The following is a 20,986-nucleotide window of genomic DNA, read 5'->3' as shown; positions in this document are numbered from 1 at the left end:
AAGTTGAAGGAGCCTAAGCACCAGAGCCTCTAACCAAGGAAGACTCCCTGGTTTCCAAGGCTCCCGCGAAGCTCCGGACCAGAGTCTCCAGAGCCCAAAGCCCCACCCGAGGCACCCCGCACCGTGGGCGCGGGGCCCGGGCGCGCGCGGGGGCCGGGTTACCCGGAGAGGGGCGGGGCTGTGACTCATGCGGCCGAGCGTCGCGGGGAAGAAGCGGCACCGAAGACCTAGCCCAGCGAGGGGCTGAGCCCGCCTGGGAGACGCATGCGCGCAGCCGAGCTGCTCCGGCTCCCTCCCCGCCCACCGCTCCCTTCTGCCTCCCGCCTCCCCTGCATCCTCGCCTCTCTCCCTCTCTCCTCGCCCGCTGGGTGCTGAAGTTGGACGGATGGCAGCAAACAGGCTCCGCTAGAGGACCGAGCAGCCCAGTTTCGCGCCCCCGGACCTGTCCGTGCGCTGCCCACACCTCCAGGCTCCTGGGTAAGATGTTGCCTCTGAAACCGAGCGGTGCTAAGTAAATGACAGCAAAATGTCTGCTTTGCACCAATGGATGAATTTTTTCAAGGTGGTGGAGGAGGGAGATGAGGGCAGGAGGGGGCGGAGAGTGCAACTGCCAATGCCCAGGTGGGGGAAGCTGCCGTGCAGGGGTCTCGGCGCTGCCCGCCGCGCCAGGGCAGGGAGCTGGGGCCGCGCCGCAGGTTTGGGAAGTTGAATCCCGCGTTGCTGCCTCGGCTCGATCCGCCCGCTGGCCCCGCGTGTTGCGGGGCGGCTGGGAGAGTGTCCTGCCCTCCCGGGGAACCCTTGATCGCGTCCCTAGAGAGAAGCTGGGCGCCTTCGGGCGACTGGCAGAAAGGGCTGCGCGGGGGGCGGCGTATACCCTGCGGGGGCGCGAGGTCCTGCGGGATTTTTCTGGTTGGTTGTTGGAAAACCGAACGTGAAATTAACAGTGTCCAATCGACAGATCACCTCGGGCGGTAATTTTTTTTTTTTCTTTACCTTTGGTAAAATGCACTATTTCAGGTGGAGAAGGTGTAAAAACGGGATTGCAAAAACGCAGACCTTGAGCATCTGAGGTGTCCGTGCGGGTAGGGGGTGGGGGTCTCTTTTGTTCCTTCCCCTTCTCTTAGTCGAAGGGAAAGGAGCTCCTGTGTGCTCGGCGTGGGGTAGATGTACAGCCGCGGAGGGGACGAGGAGGAGGAACGCCCACCCAGCCCCTAGCCGCTGCCCGGGTGGGTGGACTCGAGACTCCCTGGCGGTGGGTGTTGATGATTCTTTTTATTATCGATGGATCACAGTGTATAGCTGCCTCCTCGCCAGCCTCCCTCTTCCTCTCCTCTTCATGTGCTGCGGCAGAGGCTGGGCGCAGACACTCGGCGGTTTCCTCCCCTTTTTGCTACCTCCCAGTCTCGGTGAAAAATGTCGGAGGTCTTGAGGATGGCGGAGGGACGGAGCTGGCCTCGCGAGCTGCGGTCACTGGGATGCTCCTAGCGAGCGGGTGGTTGCTGGCAGCGCGTCCCAGGCAGCCCGCCCCATCCTCCGGAGTCCCAGGGCTCCAGGAGGCAGAGGGGGGTCGCGTGGCCAAAAAGAAAAGAAAAAAAAAAAAGCCCGCCGCGCGAGGACCCGCCCTGCGCCTCCATCCGGACCCCGGACACTCGCTCACCTGAGCTAACCGTGTCGCTCTGGCGAGGCTGCCCCTGGCTCCTGGCATAGTTTCCTAACCTCCATGACCCTTTGATAAATGCGTCCTTCTTCAAGAGTCACTGAAAGGTTTGTCTAGAGAACTTTGCAAGCTCCCCATAGCTGTTTCATTTTTTAAAATTGTTTTACAGCAAGATGATTTCCATCGTGGGATGGCTATAGCAAATAATAAAAAGGAATCTTATAGTTAGGTTCCCATCTAGAAGAAGCATTTCCGAGCCATCTGCATTTCCGGTGTTCATACACACTGGTTTTCTGAGGTGGTGAACCCTTCTAAAAATCATTTAATTGGAGACATGAAAAACAACTTTTACTCTTGTAATAGAAAATAATGTTTTCCTCCTGATTTCAAAGCTGCTAGACACTGTGTGTATTAATTTTGTAAACTGTGAAACACTTTAAACTTTATTTGTTTCTAAAGTTCTTTGTAGTAATAGTAGCAGGTATCCATGCAGGTATACATTATAGCACTAAAATCTAATGAAAAGCTGATTTGTACTCATTAATTCAAAGGAATGAGCGGTTTGATCTTCTCCAGCTAAGTTACTATTATTAACCTATTTCCTCTGTTAGCATAAACTAAAACAGTAATTAGCACACTCATGGAAGAGTAGATTTATTCACTATTTTTAAATCTTAAAAACAATATTGAGAGGAACGATGGGAGGGTAGTTTATGTGTGATTTTTGGAGCTGAGAAAACAAAAGCAAGTGTTTATTATTTCAAAGTATGGGATGGTATCATTTATTGAATAAGCTCAATTTCCCCGGCAGTGACACCTGATCTCAGAACCATGGGCATTCACCCGTCCTGAATTTGTAATCTGAAACATTCCAAAAACCACTTGACTCACAGAACAAATCACTTAAGATGTTGTGCCAATTCTGACCCTTTTTCCTCCAGTGCCTCAGCTATTCCTTGGTATTTATTCCGCATGGAATGGAATTAACAAGGCAAGTTCACTATTGTATTGGCCAGATCTAAATCTGAATCTATAAAAATTCTAGCTGATTACAGCTAAAAAGTAAGAAAGCATTTACCTGATAGTCTACACTTGCAGAGACAATGGCCTTCGTATTAGAAGTTAATTTGCTGAAAGATAAAAAAGTAAAAGATGGGCTTGGACAAAGAAGTATGGAGCCCAAAGGAATGGAGCGTTGCCAACTGCCTTTCTGCTGAGAATCCTATTTCGGATAGTCCTGCCCTGCCTACTTAACAAGGAAGACATCGCACCATCCAAAAGTGCAGATACAAGGGCCACTCTATACCCAGTGGAGGAGATTAACACCGTGTGATGTTAAAAGGCATTCATTTAATCTGATTACTCCAGTTAGAGTTTAAGTATGGGTGTATTTACGGGCTTCAAATTGTACATTTCCAGAGGGGTGTCTGGGGTCCTCAGAAATACTGCAAATTCTTATGGAAAGCTTGAAAAAATAAAGCCATCCTTCCCTGTAGGTAGCCAGAACTTTTAGGGCTCGATTGCTGACACTCTCACTCTCCCCATCTCTTTCCATGTCCCCTTAGCCCTCAAAGACTTTCCCAACATCCAACCCAAGCCGTTTAGACTGTCGTTCCTGCCGTTGTGCCAACACCTAGCACAGTATTTAGCAAAAGGCAGGTGTTAGATGAGTATTTCTTAAATGGAGGAACTTTGCGCGATTGACCTGGTTCACAGAAGTCCTCTAGGACTTGGGATTACATTTTTTAAAAGAATGCTCATGCTTATGACCAAAGACACTAGTTGGAGTTCTCAAAGATCATCATCACAGCCCTACATCTTTTGAGGAAACAGTTTTTAGAATTGTAACTTTATGAGTATGCATGTTTTTAGTATAATGTTTACATTACTGATTTGTTTCCAAATTTCAGAAGCAATATATGCTCCTTTTAGATCCCCTAGAACAGATTAAATAATGTATAAAACAGAAAGTTTAAATTACGGGGGCGGAGGGAGCGCAGGGGACAGGGCAAGGCATGGATGTGATGAACAGGAGCTTTGGGGCAAGTTGACCTTAGCTTGTGCCCTGGCTCCTCTGTTTAATAGCTTTATCACCACAATTGGGTGAGCCTCAGTTTCCTCAGACATACAACAGAGATAAAGACCTACCTCCTAACCTGTGTCAAACATGGACTAAGTACTTATAATTATTCCAGTGCCTTAAGAACTGCTATTGAGAATACTGGGCAGTTTACCACCCGTTCATTTCCTATAGATAGACTTCTTTTTAATAGTTAGAGTCATATTGTAGAACTTCTTACTTTCTTTTAAAAAAATTAACAATACTTTGCTGGTGTTTCCCAAGAAATTGAAGTTGGTATTTTTAAATACAATTTAGTGACTGCAAAGTAATTCATCTTATGGATGTCTCACTTTATTTAGCCATTCTTTTATTTTGGAATTTTTATTGTATTTCCAGTATTTTAGTTTTAACCTATACGCATCCATATTCTAAGTTTTGACCCTCTATCCCTATGGCATTTACTTTTTTTCCCTTTAGGCTTGATGATTAGAGCATCTAATACTTGCCAACATAATATCATCTTTTAAAATATCTTTGCTAACTTGATAGATGAAAATTATAGTTTTAAACTTTTATTTCTTTGGTTACTAAAAATGCTGATTAAATTTTTGACATGCTTATAAGAATAAACTTTCTCTTTAAGGCTAGCTCGCTCAAGTCTTTTGCCCATTTTTCCATTGGTATTCTGGTATATCTTTCTTATTTATTTGAGTGGTAATGGTAATTTATTTTTAAAAAGGCAAAAGCAAACATTGGAAAATGGGTGGTGACAAAGAAGACATGTGGCAAAGACTACAGAGTTCACTGTGACTGAACCAGACTCCAGCTCAGATGGAGCAGAGCTAACATCCCCAGAGGCTGGAGACGGGTCAGCCCCGGGACTAGGGTCGCTGTGCTGGCCACAGCGCACTGCCACCTGCCGCCGCGCCTGGGCTTTCCGAAGTGCACAGTTCCTTTCAGAACCACCTAATAGTCGGGGTCGTCATTTTTTTGTGTGGACACTGTGCACATGCACTCACACCGTGCTGTGACAGTTAGTACATGAAGAATTCCCAAATTTCCAGGGATCGTTTCTGCCAGTTGTCACATTATAGACCCTTTGAGTTTTCCTGAAATAAATGAAACTAAAAAGAAACATGAGAGTAGATGGAAGTCCTACAGAACATTAATTGAAACTTCTCATCAGAATGAAATCAATTACATTTAATTACAAAGCCATGTCAGATTACAATCAAATCTCAAATTTTAAGCTGTGGGTGAAATTTAAATATTTAAAAGGTAAGAATCTAATCTAGTCTCTTAATGAGTCCATATCTATAGTGCTTCCCATGATTCAGTGCTCTTGGAAGCTCCTGGTTTTGACACTTATGATTCCATGACTTTTGACAAATTTGATTTCAAAAGCTTAAGTACTTAGCTTGAAAACCCTGTTAAAATTGTTTATATATTAAACTACCTAGAACATGTAAAATTTCATAATTATTGCCAGTTCCAGTCTACCCAATATAGTAAAAGCCTCAGTAATCTAGAATCAACGAACCTGGAATTTATAATGAATGGGAGGCCCGAAGAAGGAAAGCAGTGAGTCGTGGTGCACAAAATCTCCTTTCAAATAGAACTGGATTTGAATTCTTGTCTACTATTTACTAGATATGCAGGCTTCTTTATTAACTTATGTAAATGCCTCATACTTGAAATTCTAGCAGGAACAATAAACATCTAAAATCTCTCTCAATTTCTTTTTTGTTTTTATTTATTTATTTATTTTTAGTCTTCAAGTATCTTATTTTAGTGCATTATTTCCATTACCATTAATGCCCCCTGTACCTTCTTCCATCTTCACCCGCCTACCTCCTCCCTCCCCCTACAATCACCACGCTGTTGTCGTGTGTGAGTTCTTTCTCTTTTTTTTTTTCTTTTTTGCCGGATCCCTCCACCTCCCACCCCTACTCAGCTGTCAGCCTGCTCTAAATGTCTTAAACTTTGTGTTTGAGATTAAAAAAAAAAAATCTGTGTCAATAATATAATTTTATTATAGACAATGAACGTGTTTCACAAAGCAAATATTTACTTTTTGGTATTAGGTCATAGGCTTTGCACAGTACTGCTGATTGATTGTTGAAATACAAAGGTTATAATTTGAGAGCCATGGCGTTACAATAAAACAGACACAACTCCAAGGGAAGTGATGACATAAATGAAATGAGCAGGTAAATGTTTATTTCATTTCATAAATTATGTCAGGTCTCCCTAATGGCATAGTGAGTTAAATCCAGTGAACACGCTTTTGTGAAAGTTGACAACGCTGCCCCTATTAATTTCTAGATGCAGTGAAAGGTGGGAGCTTGTTTTTGGTGAATTATGAAAGGTTATCTAATCTAGAGATTTTATGAGCCAATTTTGGTTCTAGGAAGACTACCCCACGCCCCCACTGTTTCCCTCAACTTTGATCCTTTTTCAGACCTCAATTAATCAAAATCAGCAACTATTTGAAAGTCTTCTGTATTAAAAGTAGTCATCTATATGATTGAATTTAGAGAATGTGAAAAAGCATATGGAAAATTGCCCTTAAAAGCAGAGAACATAAGTTGGTAGACAGAGCCCAGATTTTGAATTCAAATAACCAGGGTTTCAGCCTTAACCTTGTTGAACCTTGGTATCATTATCTGTAAAACTGAAGACTGACCATACTTCACCAGCGCTGAAGGATTCAATGAAATTTTGTCCATAAAGATACTCCATATATATTCAATCACTATTAGATTGTTAGATACTGTACTGCAATTATATAATTAAAATACACCCAAGAAACACTGTGTAGGTGATCAGTCCTTGAAGGAATTTTTAATTTCTTGCCAGTATTTGCCTTAACTAATGGACCTTATTAATGTTGAAGTTGCTCTCTGTATATTTGCTGTGTTATCCTTTTCTGATCAGCTTGTTTAACCAACCAGCTACATGATTCATTCATAAACATTCTTGAGCACCTAGTACCAGAATGAGTACCATGCTCTGTGATATGACTTTTAGATGCAAAAATTAATTAAATATGGCCTTTTTCCAAACAAGGTCACATGTAAGTTTCTTCAACGTACTGTTAGTTTGCTTTTATCTAGTGAGCACTGGTCATTGTAGGTTTACAAGTCACAACTAAGTACTCCTTGGGAGTAATTTGCAAGGATCTCCTTAGGGTTTAGCATTTTTAAGATAATTGATCTCAAAATGTAGAGGCCTTTCCCCCTAACAAAAGCTGCTAGGCAAAGACTCAGATAAGGGGGAAAGGAAAGCAGGAAGTGGCCCTGCTGGTGGATGATCTAACAACCACCACCACATGCAAACAACAAAACACAGGAGGCTCAACCCTCTTTGTGAACCCAGCCCAGCTCCCAATTCCACCTCATTACCGGAAGGAAACCATAGACAGACCTGTGTACTGTGCCTTTTTTCCCCATCACTTAGAGGCTACCCTGGGTGACCCATACAGTATAAAGTACATTAATATGGGGCAGACTTGAGCCAAGGCAGACAGAGCAATACCCCTACCCTCCCTTAGCACCCACGTTTCCCATGCAATAAAAATATTATAAAGTTTTCTCCCAACACTATTGCAGTTGCTTCTTTGATAATAATCTTTTTGTAATATAGTCAATTGACCAGAAATCCAGAACACTCATTCAGACATTTTTCTTTTCTTGTAGAGAAAAAAAACAACTCATTTCAACACCTACTTGTTGTGCTCACTAGGGTGAGCTCTCAATCTAGCATCTACTACATTCATAATGACAAAGGACGATTAGATATCATTCATAAAGTCAGGGTAAATACTTCAATCCTTCCTAGCAAAATGTTGTAAATATACAACATTGTAGATAGTTCATTTGACTATCTATAATAATAAGTTAACTTGAAGGTAATCTTAACTAATTTAACTTGCTTGTCATTAAAACTTAGGCTGGCCCTTTAAAAAGTAACTGTACTTTCTATGGTGAAATATAAACCCATTTCTTCCTCAGTTTATTTCTACTCAGCATTATCATACAGCATTTTACCTGTGAGTTTAATATGATTAGGAATCACTAGAAAAAGGCAAAGGAAAAACGAACATCTCTTACGAGGGCACTTAAGCAAAGACATGCTATAAAGCAAAATAATGACCTATAAAATTTGCAAACTGTTATGACTAACTGAATATAATGTTTTGAATTGGAGTATTAAATACTCTAGTGTGAACTGGAGTATTATTTTTTCCCTACCTGTTGTGTAGGTGAGACTTGACACTTGATTTTTCCCTTTCTTTTTATCAGTATCATTATTAATATATGTATTATTTCTAAATAGAGAAGGAAAGAGCATCAATTCTTTTTATACAGCTAACACTTTACGTAAAATAGGTATTCATTATTTTTTTCATAATTTTAGGATGGTTATATAATTTTTGCCTAAGATTTAAGATATATCAGGAGTTCAAACGTTAAATCTGTCAGGGAAAAAACAAACAAACACCTGCTCTTTTATTCTCTTCTGATAGTCAGAAACAAACTGGCCTGATTGTCATATTTCTGCTAAATTATGAGTAAATGATGTTGGTAATTTTCATTCAAGTTATTAGAGCCCATGTTTCCTTTAGCTGCTCACATCCAGTAATCTGAATTTTTGCTGAAGAAATATTTTAGTCTACACTGCCTTTATTAAATTCAATGTCTGACACCCCTATATTTAAATAAATGGTGGATTTAGTTGAAAGATATATTTATATATCACTTTAATGCTGAAAACAAAGAGATAAAAAATTCTTGTACCTTAGAATTGTTTCCAAAGTTTATTATTTTGAGAAGAAGATTTTTATTTGTTGGTGTCTGAGTACATGTATGTGTTTCTGCTTTTTGTTCATGGGTTGATAGCAGGAAACAACGGGTCTGATGCCTGTGTAATCATAGGCAAGCGTTTAGAAGGAAAAGGTACACACTGTAGAATACAAGGGGAGCTTCCAATGAGATAAGAAGAGAAGCCAAGCAAAACGCAGGAGGGCTGGACTCAGGACGCAAGGCTCTTAGCTTAAAACTCATTATATCTTACCAACATCATTCAATACATTATTATGTAACTCTGCTGTATTATGTAACCACTTCCAGTTTTATGAATTCATGTGACCTAATCTTGAGAAGGTAATTTTTTCCCATTAATTCAGTAATTTCATTGACTGAACATCTGAGTAATGCAAGTGGTGTTTTGTGAGATAGAATTTCATTAAATAAATGTTAACTCCAGGAAAGAAAAAAATGGGAAGTGCTTTCCTTGACCTGACACAGGTTATGGTAAAGAATTAAAAATTCTTATAGGCGATAACAAAATTAAATCACATTGATTTAAAAAAAAAAATCTGTCCCAAATATTTTTTAAAGGCAATGACTCCAAACTTTATCTTATATAAAATCTATTTTATTTTTGTGATGTAAAGAGACAGCTACATAGTGTTCTGAAACACCAGCACTGAATAAATGTACATGCTAAGCTTTGTTTTCTTGAGCAGTGGGGCAGTTCCATGACTAAATGTCTAAACTATTTATTAAGACTTTGGGAAGTGACATGTATACTTGGAGAAGCTTGTCTGCTCATTATCACTGAGATTATTTTTAAGGGAATGTGGACTTACTGCTTAGTAGGATCACTGAAAGTAGTTACTTTGTGAAGCTGCTGATTCCAACCAAAATCAGCGCTGGTTCTTGGTGCGCTGGCCTCTCCCCGCTGTTCCCTGGGGAGTTCTAGTCTAGTTAGACCTCAGGGAAGAAGCAGGTCGTGTGCTTGAGAGCAGAGCTCAGGCGGCTATAGTCCAAACAATTAAGTTAGGAGCAGACAGAAATAATGGAAGGAGAGGGTGGTCTTTCGGTACATCTGTAAACATGGCCTGTTGGTCTGATTTTCCAAGTGTTTCCAAGTTTTCTTCAGATTCGGCTAGTTAGAAGTTTCACCTCTTTTGTTTCTCACTTTCTTATTCATAATTAACGCAACTAATTGGACTCTATAATTGGGGATAGTAAAAAATACATAAAACATAGCTAAGGCTTAGGGAATCTAAAGACTAACTGAAGAAAGAAATTATGTATGTAAATTGCTGTTACTATTATATTCCAGGAGACAAAGAAAGTGCTGTGAGAACTCAGGAACTTCAGATAGATTTTAGATGGACAGATCTGGTGAAAGTTTCACAGAGCTTGGAACATTTTCTCAAATTATTGAAAGACAAAAACTAGACAGGCCCAAAAAAAAAAAAAATTAAAGGTCTTCCAGTCTCAAGGACAATATACATAAAGAAAGGCGCAGAGCTAGGAAAATTCAAAACAACAACAACTTTGTAGCATAGTTTTCCAGAAGCATATAACACATACAGGAAATCACAAGATGTTAAGGGCAGAAAGGAGACAGGTGAAGAGCTAGAATCTCCCTTGATAGGCATCGAGCGCCATGGGTGCTGTGTACGTGCGTGGGGATTACAGGTGAGACCAGAGCTCCCTCCATTCTGTGCAACTGGTCGCAAGGGGGGGGGGCGGGGGGGGCGGGGGAGGCGGGGGAGGCATGGGGCTGCGTCGGAGAAGGAACAGGATTTCAGCTGTTGGGCCCTGAACTGGGAACGGGCAAAAAAAACCCACCCTAAGGTGGTGGGGAGATAACATTTTGCTCAGAGCCTTCAGGATGTGGTCGCCAGTGAGATTTAGAAGATGTAAACAGACCCTTAAAGTTCGCAATGAGGATTTGAGCCTGTGGGTCTGGGCAAGACTGATGTTATTAAGATCTGGAGTAATCAACGTGCAGAAGAGGTTAGGGGGAAGTACGCTGAGTTAGGTCACACGTTTGACCCATCCGTCAGAGTTCTAGCAGATGTTCAGCAGGCTGTTGACTCAGTAGGAAGCAACAGGTGTGACCTCAGGCTATGTCAATAGACGCACACAGTATCTAGGATGAAGTTGGTGAGGCTTCTGTTCCATGCTGCATATTCAGACCACAAGGGGAATGTTGATTTGAATGTCTTTCCTTCTGGACACCACGGCAGAGGTTTTCAATACAGATGGTAAACTTACCAAAAACCAATAATTCATAGGAGAAGTGATGGGAGGAATTTGTACTTTCTTAACCTGGCATAGAGTGGTTCCCCTAAGAGTGTGAGGACTTCAGCACTTGGAGAAGGGCCATCTGAAATGATTAGACTAATTTTAAGTTGCCCCAATAATATAACGGGAATAATAAAATCACATGGCAGACTTGGAAGAAGATAATATGGCCAATGCCCTTGGTACACATTTGGCATTTAGTGTGTCTCAGCTCTTATCATTTCTCTTAAGAATGGCATTGAAACCAGTGGGCACACGTCATGGAAATAGATTTTGCCATTCTATCCAAAATAATGCTTTAATACTCAGTGCTGGCCAGCTACACGGGGTGCCTTGGAAGGTGGGGAAGTTGCTGTCAAATGCTTGGTGGACAGACCCTTCGCAGAGATGTCATGGAGGAGATTTAAGGATTGGGAGGGTAAAGGACTTCAAGGCCTCCTTCTAACTCCAAGCTTCAGATGCTTCTGGAGAATCTGGAATGCAAACTCAAGAGAGAGGCTGGGGCTGGAAATAAAATTTGAAAATCTTTTACTGGGAGGTGACAGTAGTGGGTGATTGCTAAAGGAAAAAAGCAGAGAGGGCACAGGACACCTAGAAGAGAAACCTGGGCATGTGGGGAAAGATGGAAACTAAAATACGTAATACAGACACATATATACTCATGCATCAGGTGGCCAGAATGGAAAAAAAAAAGGGTTAAAAAGAGAAGGAAGTTACTGTAGTATGCCATGGAACCAAGGAACTGTGGTTTTTAACTAATTTTATTCACATGTATAACATATGAATTTTCCAGAAAATATTGTAGAAGGTTTGAGACAGAAGAACAGCTAAGCTTTGTCATGTGGCAGAGAGGGTAAGAATACGACCAAAGCGAGTCGCTGGATTTTGCAATAAGGAAGTTACTTGTGAAAGCCTAGAAAGCACTTGTGATTAATGATTTACACATCATCTATTTCCCAAAGGTTTGAGGCAGCTTAAATAAAAGCACTTTTCACGCAGGGCAATGAAAATGAAACAAAATAAAGATAAGAAACCAGAGAGAGAAACAAATGGGGGGAGGGGCGAACATGCCGCCAACCATGGATAGGACTGTTATTGTAAGCAGGGGCGCCACATTTTGGCTCCGTGGTGCCAGCAGTCAAAATAAAAGGGTTGCAGGACAGGATACTTATAATTCACTGGTTAATGAAAGAAAACAGGTTTTCAGAACAATTTTAATTTCTTTGCACTAAACTCTATGGAGTATATCCCATGGATTCTTAGATAAGGAACAGTGACATATTAGACAATGGGGTCCACGAAGATCCTGCTGAAAATGCTGGCTTGCTCTGAACTGCTTTTTCTTTCTTAAGCCCTTGAAGGTCAAGTATGTAGTATTATAATGTCTGTAAAAGCCAGTGATAATTTCAGGCTAGTTGAGCATCTAAATACTGCTGAGCCTGAAAAGTCAGCATATAAACCAGCCTGAGAGTGGAGGACAGTCTTAGTCAGGAGGTTCTAGTGTAGTTTAGGGACTTGGAGGAGCGAGGACACCAAGTATTGGGTTGGCCAGAAAGTCCCTTAGGTTTTTTTCCTTAAAATAAAGGACACATTTTTCATTTTCACCAATAACTATTGATTTGGATATTTTGAGTATGTCGGCTGTCTCCCGCTATTGGCTTCTAGTGGGGAGAGGCCAGGGGTGCTGCTAAACACCTTCCAATGCATAAGACAGCCCCGTGGCAAAGAAGGGATTATTTGGTCAAAATGTCATTAGCACCAAGAAACTTTGCAAAACACTCTTGACACGTTTGATCAGTCACAGCACCTTCTCTATACACTGCACAAATCTTATTTTTGCATTACAGTTGCATTTTTACCTTTCTAGAAATAATAGCATAATATGCCAAAAATGTCACATATTTCATCTTCAATATTAAAATGACTGTACAAAAATTCACTAATTTTGATGTGCTTTTTTAAGTGCACAATGAAATGATATCATCAGAAATGATATGACTGTATCAGAATACATTCTAACAAGCTGCTTTGAATGAAAAGACAATTAAGCACCTACTAGAGCTGTCATACATGAAAAATTAAATGAACTTTTTGGCGACTCCAATACCTTGCAACCTCAGGGCCTTTGCACTTGCCACTCTGCCTTAAAAACTCTCCCCCAATCATTCTCATTTTTCAAGTTTCAATTCCAGTGTTACTGCTCCCAAGAGACCTTTCCTGGACTCTGCCCAAGGCGGTGCCTTCTTCATCCACCTGCCTTAATTCGTCACTCTCTAACAGGAATCTGTTTTATTTAATTCATAGCATTCCTTGCTCTGTTAAATTATTTTATTTATTGTCAGTCTCCCTCCTCGCACAGGGTGGAATGTAAACGAGTACACCAGACAATGCCAGGAGCAGAGTAGGTGCCTAGTATGTCTAAGGAATGAACATTTTCTGGGTGGGTAAGGACTCAGCTCAGCGCCACGTGATAACCGAACACATGGCAGTGCTGGGGCGGGGGTAAGTTCCCCCGAAGATGTTCGCTGAAAAGAGGCTGATGACTCTCATAACGACAAACTTCATGCTGGGGATTTTAAGAACAGTGGGCTCTGGAAGAGGAGCACAGTCTCTTTGTATGTTTGCCTTTTCACTCACAAGAAGCAGGGGTACTAATATGAATGGTAAGTTTATGAATAGTCGTTGTTCAGGTTTCTAAGCGGGTGGAGCCTGAGTGGGAAGACCACACAGGGCCCTACATTGTGGCAAATTCCCTTCCCTCTCACTTTGGTTAAGATTGTTTAATATTACCCATTTACATTTTGGAGAACAGCTGTCAAAAATGCCTCTTGCTCTTTTAACAAAGATAATGTCGCAGGATTCTTTCCAAGAGGAATCAGCTATTAGGTGCAGTTCCTTTTATGGTTCCAAACAATGAAACTCCTATTGTGTTAAAATGTGTGCGCGCCCAAGTGTGTGTTGTGTGTTGGCGGTAAGGCGTGGATCAAAATGGACTAAAATAGGAGTCAAATCATCAACGTATCAATCGAAAAGCAAAAGTAGCAGCTGAGAGAAGGCCCTTAGTCCTGGAGAGCAAAAGCTCTAGCTGATGGACCACGAAGAGCCGGGGGAGCCGGGAGACACTTTGAATGTAGATGAGTCGTTGAAGAAACTATGAAAGAGACTAAATAGAAGGGAGGTAATAGCAGCCTCTGGTGGGTAGCAAAACCAAGAGAAACTTTTTTGAAACATTTATTTTAGGTTTAGGGAAAACTAAGTTTATTGGCAATGAAAAGTAAATTTAGCAATGGAGAAGATTCAGGGAAAATGCTGGAGCACCAATTTTATTCATTCTTGAGAAATTTTAAGTGTTGATGAAAATTAAAACAAACCTTAGGGAAAAGCTTGTCATATTTATTATTTATTCATTCATTCATTCATTTATTTTAGGTTGGACCAGGTACTTGGGAGAAATTTTGATTAATTAGGCCTTATTTTGGGCTTCGCCTCCAGACTTCAGGATGCAAGTTAGCAGTTGCAAGATAGTGGAGTTTCCCCAAAGCTATGGAGAGGTGAAGTGTTTCCAGATCAGGGAGCCTAAGAAGCTCAAAAGGAACCTTGAAACCATCCGAGTCAACAAGAATAATGAGGCCTTTCTTCCTTCATCTCCTCACTGTTAATATTTTAATTTAACTTAGTAGCCAGAAGAAAGATGTCATGGGACAAATATCACAAATTTTTTTCTCTGATGACTTTACTGGAAGCATCCAAAATAACAAAGTGTTTTCCCCTTAGAAGAAGACAAAATAAAAAAAAAAATCTAGCTTTTTTTTTTCCTATATACTGAATGAGATTTGATCATAATATTAACTGTATTGTCAGTTGACCAAATGTTTGGCCGTTAAAATAAGTAAGAAATGACTTTCCTGATTATAATTTTTTAAATTGTGCCACAAGAGGATGTCAGATCTAATGTGTACCTTTGTGAAATGAGCAAAAAAAAGTAAATTACTAAAGTTTTGACCAGGTAAGAATGCAAATTTAAAAAAAACGGTAATGAGCATTAAAAAGAAAAATAATTACCTCACTACTCACTGGGAAAAGTCTTTTGAATTCAATGTGAAATAAGGTAGATTTTCCTAACTACATATTCTCTTATTTGAAGACTGAATAGTGAACTATTGTTCAAAATAAGGGGATAAATTCAAAATTGAAGTGCAGATAAAAACATAAAGAAATCAGTGTTTAACTACAACTCTTTCAAACCACAAAGCAAAAATTAAATTAATAGTGTAGTGTTTTATCGTTGTTTGTTTCTAATGTTCCGCTGCACTAGGCTTTTACAGCAATAATCTGGGAATGAAGAATAAGTGATTTGGTAAAACGTTGTAAGTTAAAGGAATTCATGCTGAATGACTGGGAGACAGAATTTTTGTGTGCAGCTCATCCAGTGAAGTTTCTCTTTTAACAAATACTAATTGAGCACCTACTATGTGCTGGGCACTGTTCTGGGAGATTCCGATTTGTTAATGGACAAAACAGACAAAAATGCCTCGTTCCATGGGGCATCTACGTTTGATCTTTGGTTTTTTAAATTGGCTTAGAGAGCGCTTTGTAAAGCACATAGGGTCCTTTGTAAAGCAGGCTATTGAATGTATGTATACATAGCGTCCAAAGTTCTAGATAAAGTGGGAGAGTTGGGCTCATTCTCCTTTAGCTGGAAAGCTTTCTTCCCTCCAGTAATTTCCCAGGACTGAGAGCCTGTTTTATTGTCACCCCTTAGCTGTTGCAGGCATCTGCCTGCCAAGCTTGCTTCCTAGCATTCTAGGCTCCAAGGTACATTTCAGAGAGTTCAGAGCATAATTAACTGAAGTGGGAGATTTCTGAGGTACATCAGAAAACTGAGATCGCTTTTAACAGAAGTAGAAAACCAAAAGGAGTGTGTTCCTGAAATGTATATTTAGGCAATACCATAGAAATGCAGTTTTATTGTGTCTAAGCCTTTGGAAAAATTAGGTATGGAAGTTGTATAATGTTCAGAGCCTGAACGGGAGTGAAATGAATAAAAATGAATAAAGCTGTAGAAGAGAAGAGGCAGAGGCAGCTTAAAATTGTAAGGAAGGGAGGAAGGACATGGTCCTCCTTTTTGTTTTTGACAAGTGTTTAGCTGATTGCCCTGTAACTGACATGAGCTCAAAGTTTCCTGTTACATTATAGGAGAAGCAGTATTTCCTGAAATAACCCATTCAGAATCATCTGAGCTCCCTTTTTACCTGCGATCTGTCTTGGTTCATAATGACATACACTGTATCACAGGATGGCTTTGTTTTCAAGAGTGGCAATGAAGCAAGAAATGATGAATTATCAAGAGCTGTTAGGGATTTGATTGTTGCCAAGGGGAAATGAAGGGGAGAAGAAACCTGAATGTATTTCAGGAAAATACATAACTGTAGCTAATACTCTGGCTTCTATTTCTTTTTTCCCAAGATGAACTTCAGAAGACTTTGCAAGTACTCCACCACCACACACAATAATTTAAGGCTAAATAGAGCAGATGGTATTTTTATAGTGGAAACTTTTCAATATTAATTTTTGAACATATATTATTTGGATGGAGTTAAAATTTGATTTTCTAGCACTTGATAGCCTAGAAAATACAGTATAAATGTAAAGGGGGTTTTTTTGTACTTATAATTGTTTTAGACAAACAGTATGAATAATTCATTATAGAATTGACTTAGTTTAACTTAAGAGAGCAATGAAAGGCTTCCTGGTGAAATGAAATCAATTTAAATAAAGTGTTAAACTTGTGGTTAAACTTGTTTTTTGACACTAAACTCTAACTATAATACTGTGTGTTTGGAGAAAGCATGGTACAATGGTTATGGAGACTAGACTACCCAACTATCGGTTGAATCTTGCCATGGGATTCAGGGGAACTGAGTTCTAGCTAGAGCTATAAAGCTGCGTAGTGAACTCATGACAACTAAGTGTAACATTCCCAGGAGATCACTGTCTCTATCATCAGGATAGTTATGGTGACAATGGCTAGTCATCTGGGGCTGCTGATCAGCCATGGACCTGGATGCCTTACGAAACAGTGACTTCTCTTTTTCTAAGAGGAGGATTTCAGAGACAGACTCCTTGTCTTTGGAGGACCATCCTCTTCATCCTCTTTCTTCTGCCCATCTCCTACTCACAAAAAGCAATATTCTTACTCTGCCACTTCTGTGCCTTTGCTCATACTTCTTTTCCCTGCCTGGAATGCTGTCTATGTGTCTTCCCCTTCACTTTTCTAAATGCTGACCACCTTTTAGATCTCAGCTGAAGTCCTAAGACCTTCAAGAATCCTCGACCACCTGCTTCCTAGGGACCTGCCCTTCCACTGAAACTGCTGTGTCAGAACAGCGACGCTTGCCTTCTTCATGAGCAAACCTTTTTCCTTCCTGCATTCTTAGCGGAGGGTGGCAGACACAGTCACCTGTACTGGATCGCCAGCACCAACCTTGACCCCCTCTCACTCACACCCTGCTCATCTACTCTATCCCTCACCTGGACTTGGCTTTCTCTTTCTCTTTTTTATTTCCACCCCATTTTTCCATGCCTGCTCTCCCTATCCGCCATGATCCTCCTGCATTGCATTCTCACCTCACTCCACCTGTCCTCCACAACGCTGGTGCCAGCATGACCAGACGTGTGGCTCCAGATGCTTCCTTACGCTTGGAAAGCTTGCTGTGTCCCCCGTCACCTACAGATAAAATTCAAATACTTTACATCTGTCTCTGATGGCTCCCTCCTATCTGTCTCCCATCACTTTTACTTCTCAGGCAACTTATGCCCTAGCCACATTGAATGAATGAATGAAACTATCTTTTAAAAAGTGGCCATGGTATATAAGCGTCCTTGATTTTGTCCATGTCATTATCTCTAAATGGAATGTTTTACCTGCCTCATCCACCTGGAGAACCTCGTCTTCTTTATTGCTTTCAATGAAACTCTCTCTGGCTACCCCTGGCAGAATTCCATGCTTTCTCCTCCACAAGTGACTACTTGGTACAGACTTTTATGATCTCACAGCCAAGACAGAAGCTTATTGAGAATACAGACTAATTTTGGGGGGGTTTGGGTGTGGGAGGAGGGTTTCTCTTAAAATGCCCAGCACAGATAATAGGTCTTTAATACATATTTATTAGCTGTCTATTTAGCTGGAAGGTGACCTGTGGGTGCTCTCTAGATAGCCCATGATTTTTTATAAAACAGTAACAAGAGAGCCACGGAGTAACACCTGTTTGCCAGGTAGCCCAAGATTAAGTTGCGCTGGAGATGGAGACATACTTGGCATGTCTAGGACAGGTCAGTTGAAGATGACCAGATTCTAAATTCCGTGAGGCTACTCTCCCCAAAGTTGTCATAAGGCCCTGTGTGATCTGTTCACATCCCTCCTCCACGCCCAGTCCCCAACAGCTCTCTGACCTCTTAGCGACCCACGTAATAAGCCAGGATGTTACCAGTTCATGTCCTTTGTTTCTCCTGCCAGGAATGTTCTTTTCACAGATGTCCACATGGTGCACTTCCTTATTGCCTTTATCTTGGTGCAAATGTCACACCTTTTCAGGGACACCTTCCTTGACCACTATTTAAAATTGCAAGTTCTCCCGCCCTTCCCACTCCCACCTTGTTTCTCTCTATAGAAATTAGAAGTTCCATGTGATTTTTATCTTTTATTCACTACTCTGTCCTGGGAACTAAAATAGCCTAGCTTCAAGTGGCCATTCAATAATTTGTTGACTAAATCAACGAATTCATCGACATGTACAATGTCTCTCCTTATATACCCAATATATATCTCTCTGAATAATCTTTACGTCCATGATCTAATTTCAAGCCTGGTAGCTGGTTAATGTCTGACCTTAGTCAAACATGGTTTAGATTAAGAGTCATTTATCTTGGGTCTCACTCCTGGCTCTGCCACTTCCTAATTATGTGACCTTGAGTGAGTCATACTGTCTTCCTGGGTCCAGTTTTTCTCATTTGTAAAACAGGGCTAATGATACCTAGCAAATTACCAGAACATGGCAAACACTACAACTATAAAGTTCTGTAACATGTTTGTTGGTAACTGTTCTTATTTCTTATCCAAGCAGAGAACTGAAGAATGACATTGCATAATGAGGAATTTAAATGTAATAGTCAAACAGACATGGATTTGAGTTTGTTTGGTGTCTACCGCTTATTAGTTCTATGACTGAGAAAATTTACCTCCTTTTCTATAAATAAGGAAGAAATTTTTATCTCAGAGTTGACTGAAACTTTAAAAGAGGTAATACTGTATATCATTTCAACAATTCCAAGATGCACATTTTACCACATTTTAACGTTTCAGAAATCAGTATGTACTTTACAGTCAATAATGTCTCCTGTTCAGTGAAATGTGGTCTCTACTGCAAACTTTCATATGTGAAACAGAATAGTAACTAATAGTTCAGAATCTTTCAGGTCATTCTGACAATTCCGAGACATTTTCCTCTCGATTGGGAAGAAGTAGCTTTCGATGAATAATAATAAAGTGGTGAATTGTGTCTTCAAAGTTTAATAACCATTAATTGTCAGGCTGTCTTTAAATTTTGTTTTACTGATTTTTATCTAAAAGAAGAATTAGAAATGTTGTGAAAGCATTAACCATGGAGTCATTTCCTCAGTTTATTTTTTCCTGAAAGAGGGTGGCACTCGGTTTTTCTGACTCCCTCCCCATGTCTCCACTTGAGTTTGGTTGACGCTGTCTCTTCTCTTTGGCTTGGCTGTGGAGGACACGAATAGAAGAACATCCTGGCAACCCAGCCACCACGCTTGACGGGAAGAGAAGACTTTGCTAGGAGCATAGGGGAGTAGCTGCACTCCAGAGGCTCTGCCATCCCGGAGGACCCAGTGGGCCTAGGCAAAGAACGGCCCGGAGCAGCATTCGCGGCCGCGCCTTCTGCCAGGGGCATGGAAATACCGCGATCCTATTCTGCCCGCCGTCAATGGGTGGTAATATCTTACGGCCCATTTAAAGTAAAATAGGAACACAAAGGGAATTAAAAAGTTACCACTAAAGATATCGAAAGGAAATACAAGGTTTCAGCCCATTACTCCTTAAACACTCTCCCATTAAACTAAACTACTAACTCGTTATAACCTAGCAGTAGGTCATTACTCAACTGTTACAGCCTCCTGTATATCTTGTGGTTTGTTGTAGATCCCTGGTTTTCTGTTAAAAGAATTGGAAAAAAATAACTGAAGAGCAGAATATGGGTTATTGCGAGAAATTCTATACACATTAACCACATCCTTTGTTTACTGAACTATAAAAATTCTGAGATGGATATACTTAACTTCCATAACGACTTTCAACAGAGAAAGCTTGTTGCACAATTCATTTTATTCATTCAGCGATGATGATTGAGACTCTACCAAGTGCCAGCTACTGAGTATCAGGGCCATGGATAAAAGTAAATACTTTTAAGATAGAATGCATAGAACAAGACACATACACAATGAAAATTGAATGGCTAATGTTTGCATTGTACTTTGGCTTTATTTCAGAAGGGCACCAAAATGTTTTGGGCTTAGCTCTTATTAGCATTTGAAAGAAAGTAATATTCAGGAAAACAAATATTTCTGGAGTCATTCGCATAGGCCGGCTTCCATTGGCAACTGTGATCGGATCCCTCCACGTGCCCAGAGGGCCTGGAGAGACCCTTCAGGGTCCACTGCTGTCTGGGGCATTGTCTGTTCTACAGCCACGGGAGTGAGAGAGGCTGAAGAAGATCAATGAACTACCCCTGGGTAATTTTAAGCAAACTCAAGGACAGTCATCTGTCTTACCTGTTTTCACTATGTGCTTAATGGGTTCTGGACCAAGCCTGTGACTCAAGTATACCTCTATTGTATTCTATGCCTACATTTCTTAGACTAAGGAATGTATGATTCAGTTCCTCTAGCTGCAAGACCTGTATAATTCAGCTACCCTCTTTTTCCCCTTCTCTGAAGAATTCATGAACAGATTGACATATAGGAAACCCTTTTAACTCATGAGCCTATGCCAACTGATGCTTTGACTCTTTTTTCTTTTTGATCTGAACACTAAAAAAATGAGATCACTGGCTTCCATTTGGGCGTGCTTCCATCCAAAATAAAAAAAAA

The 20,986-nt window shown here is 40.8% G+C and overlaps 1 protein-coding gene across 1 annotated transcript in view; it reads left to right on the top strand.

Annotated features, from left to right (window-relative positions):
* Positions 1-389: 389 nt before the first annotated feature.
* The window catches only part of RGS17 (regulator of G protein signaling 17), an 80,263-nt gene continuing 59,666 nt past the window's right edge, over positions 390-20,986 (top strand). The window contains exon 1 of the mRNA XM_054568984.1: positions 390-477. The gene's annotated coding sequence lies outside the window, so the exon portion shown is untranslated. The remainder of the gene's footprint in view (positions 478-20,986) is intronic.

This window comes from Pteronotus mesoamericanus, unplaced genomic scaffold (assembly GCF_021234165.1).
Source record: "Pteronotus mesoamericanus isolate MK-2021 breed Mesoamerican mustached bat unplaced genomic scaffold, CSHL_Meso_final contig_20, whole genome shotgun sequence".
In the NCBI taxonomy this organism is placed as follows: Eukaryota; Metazoa; Chordata; class Mammalia; order Chiroptera; family Mormoopidae; genus Pteronotus; species Pteronotus mesoamericanus.
The sequence above is the reverse complement of the archived record's forward strand: the minus strand, read 5'-3'. Positions and strand labels throughout refer to the sequence as shown.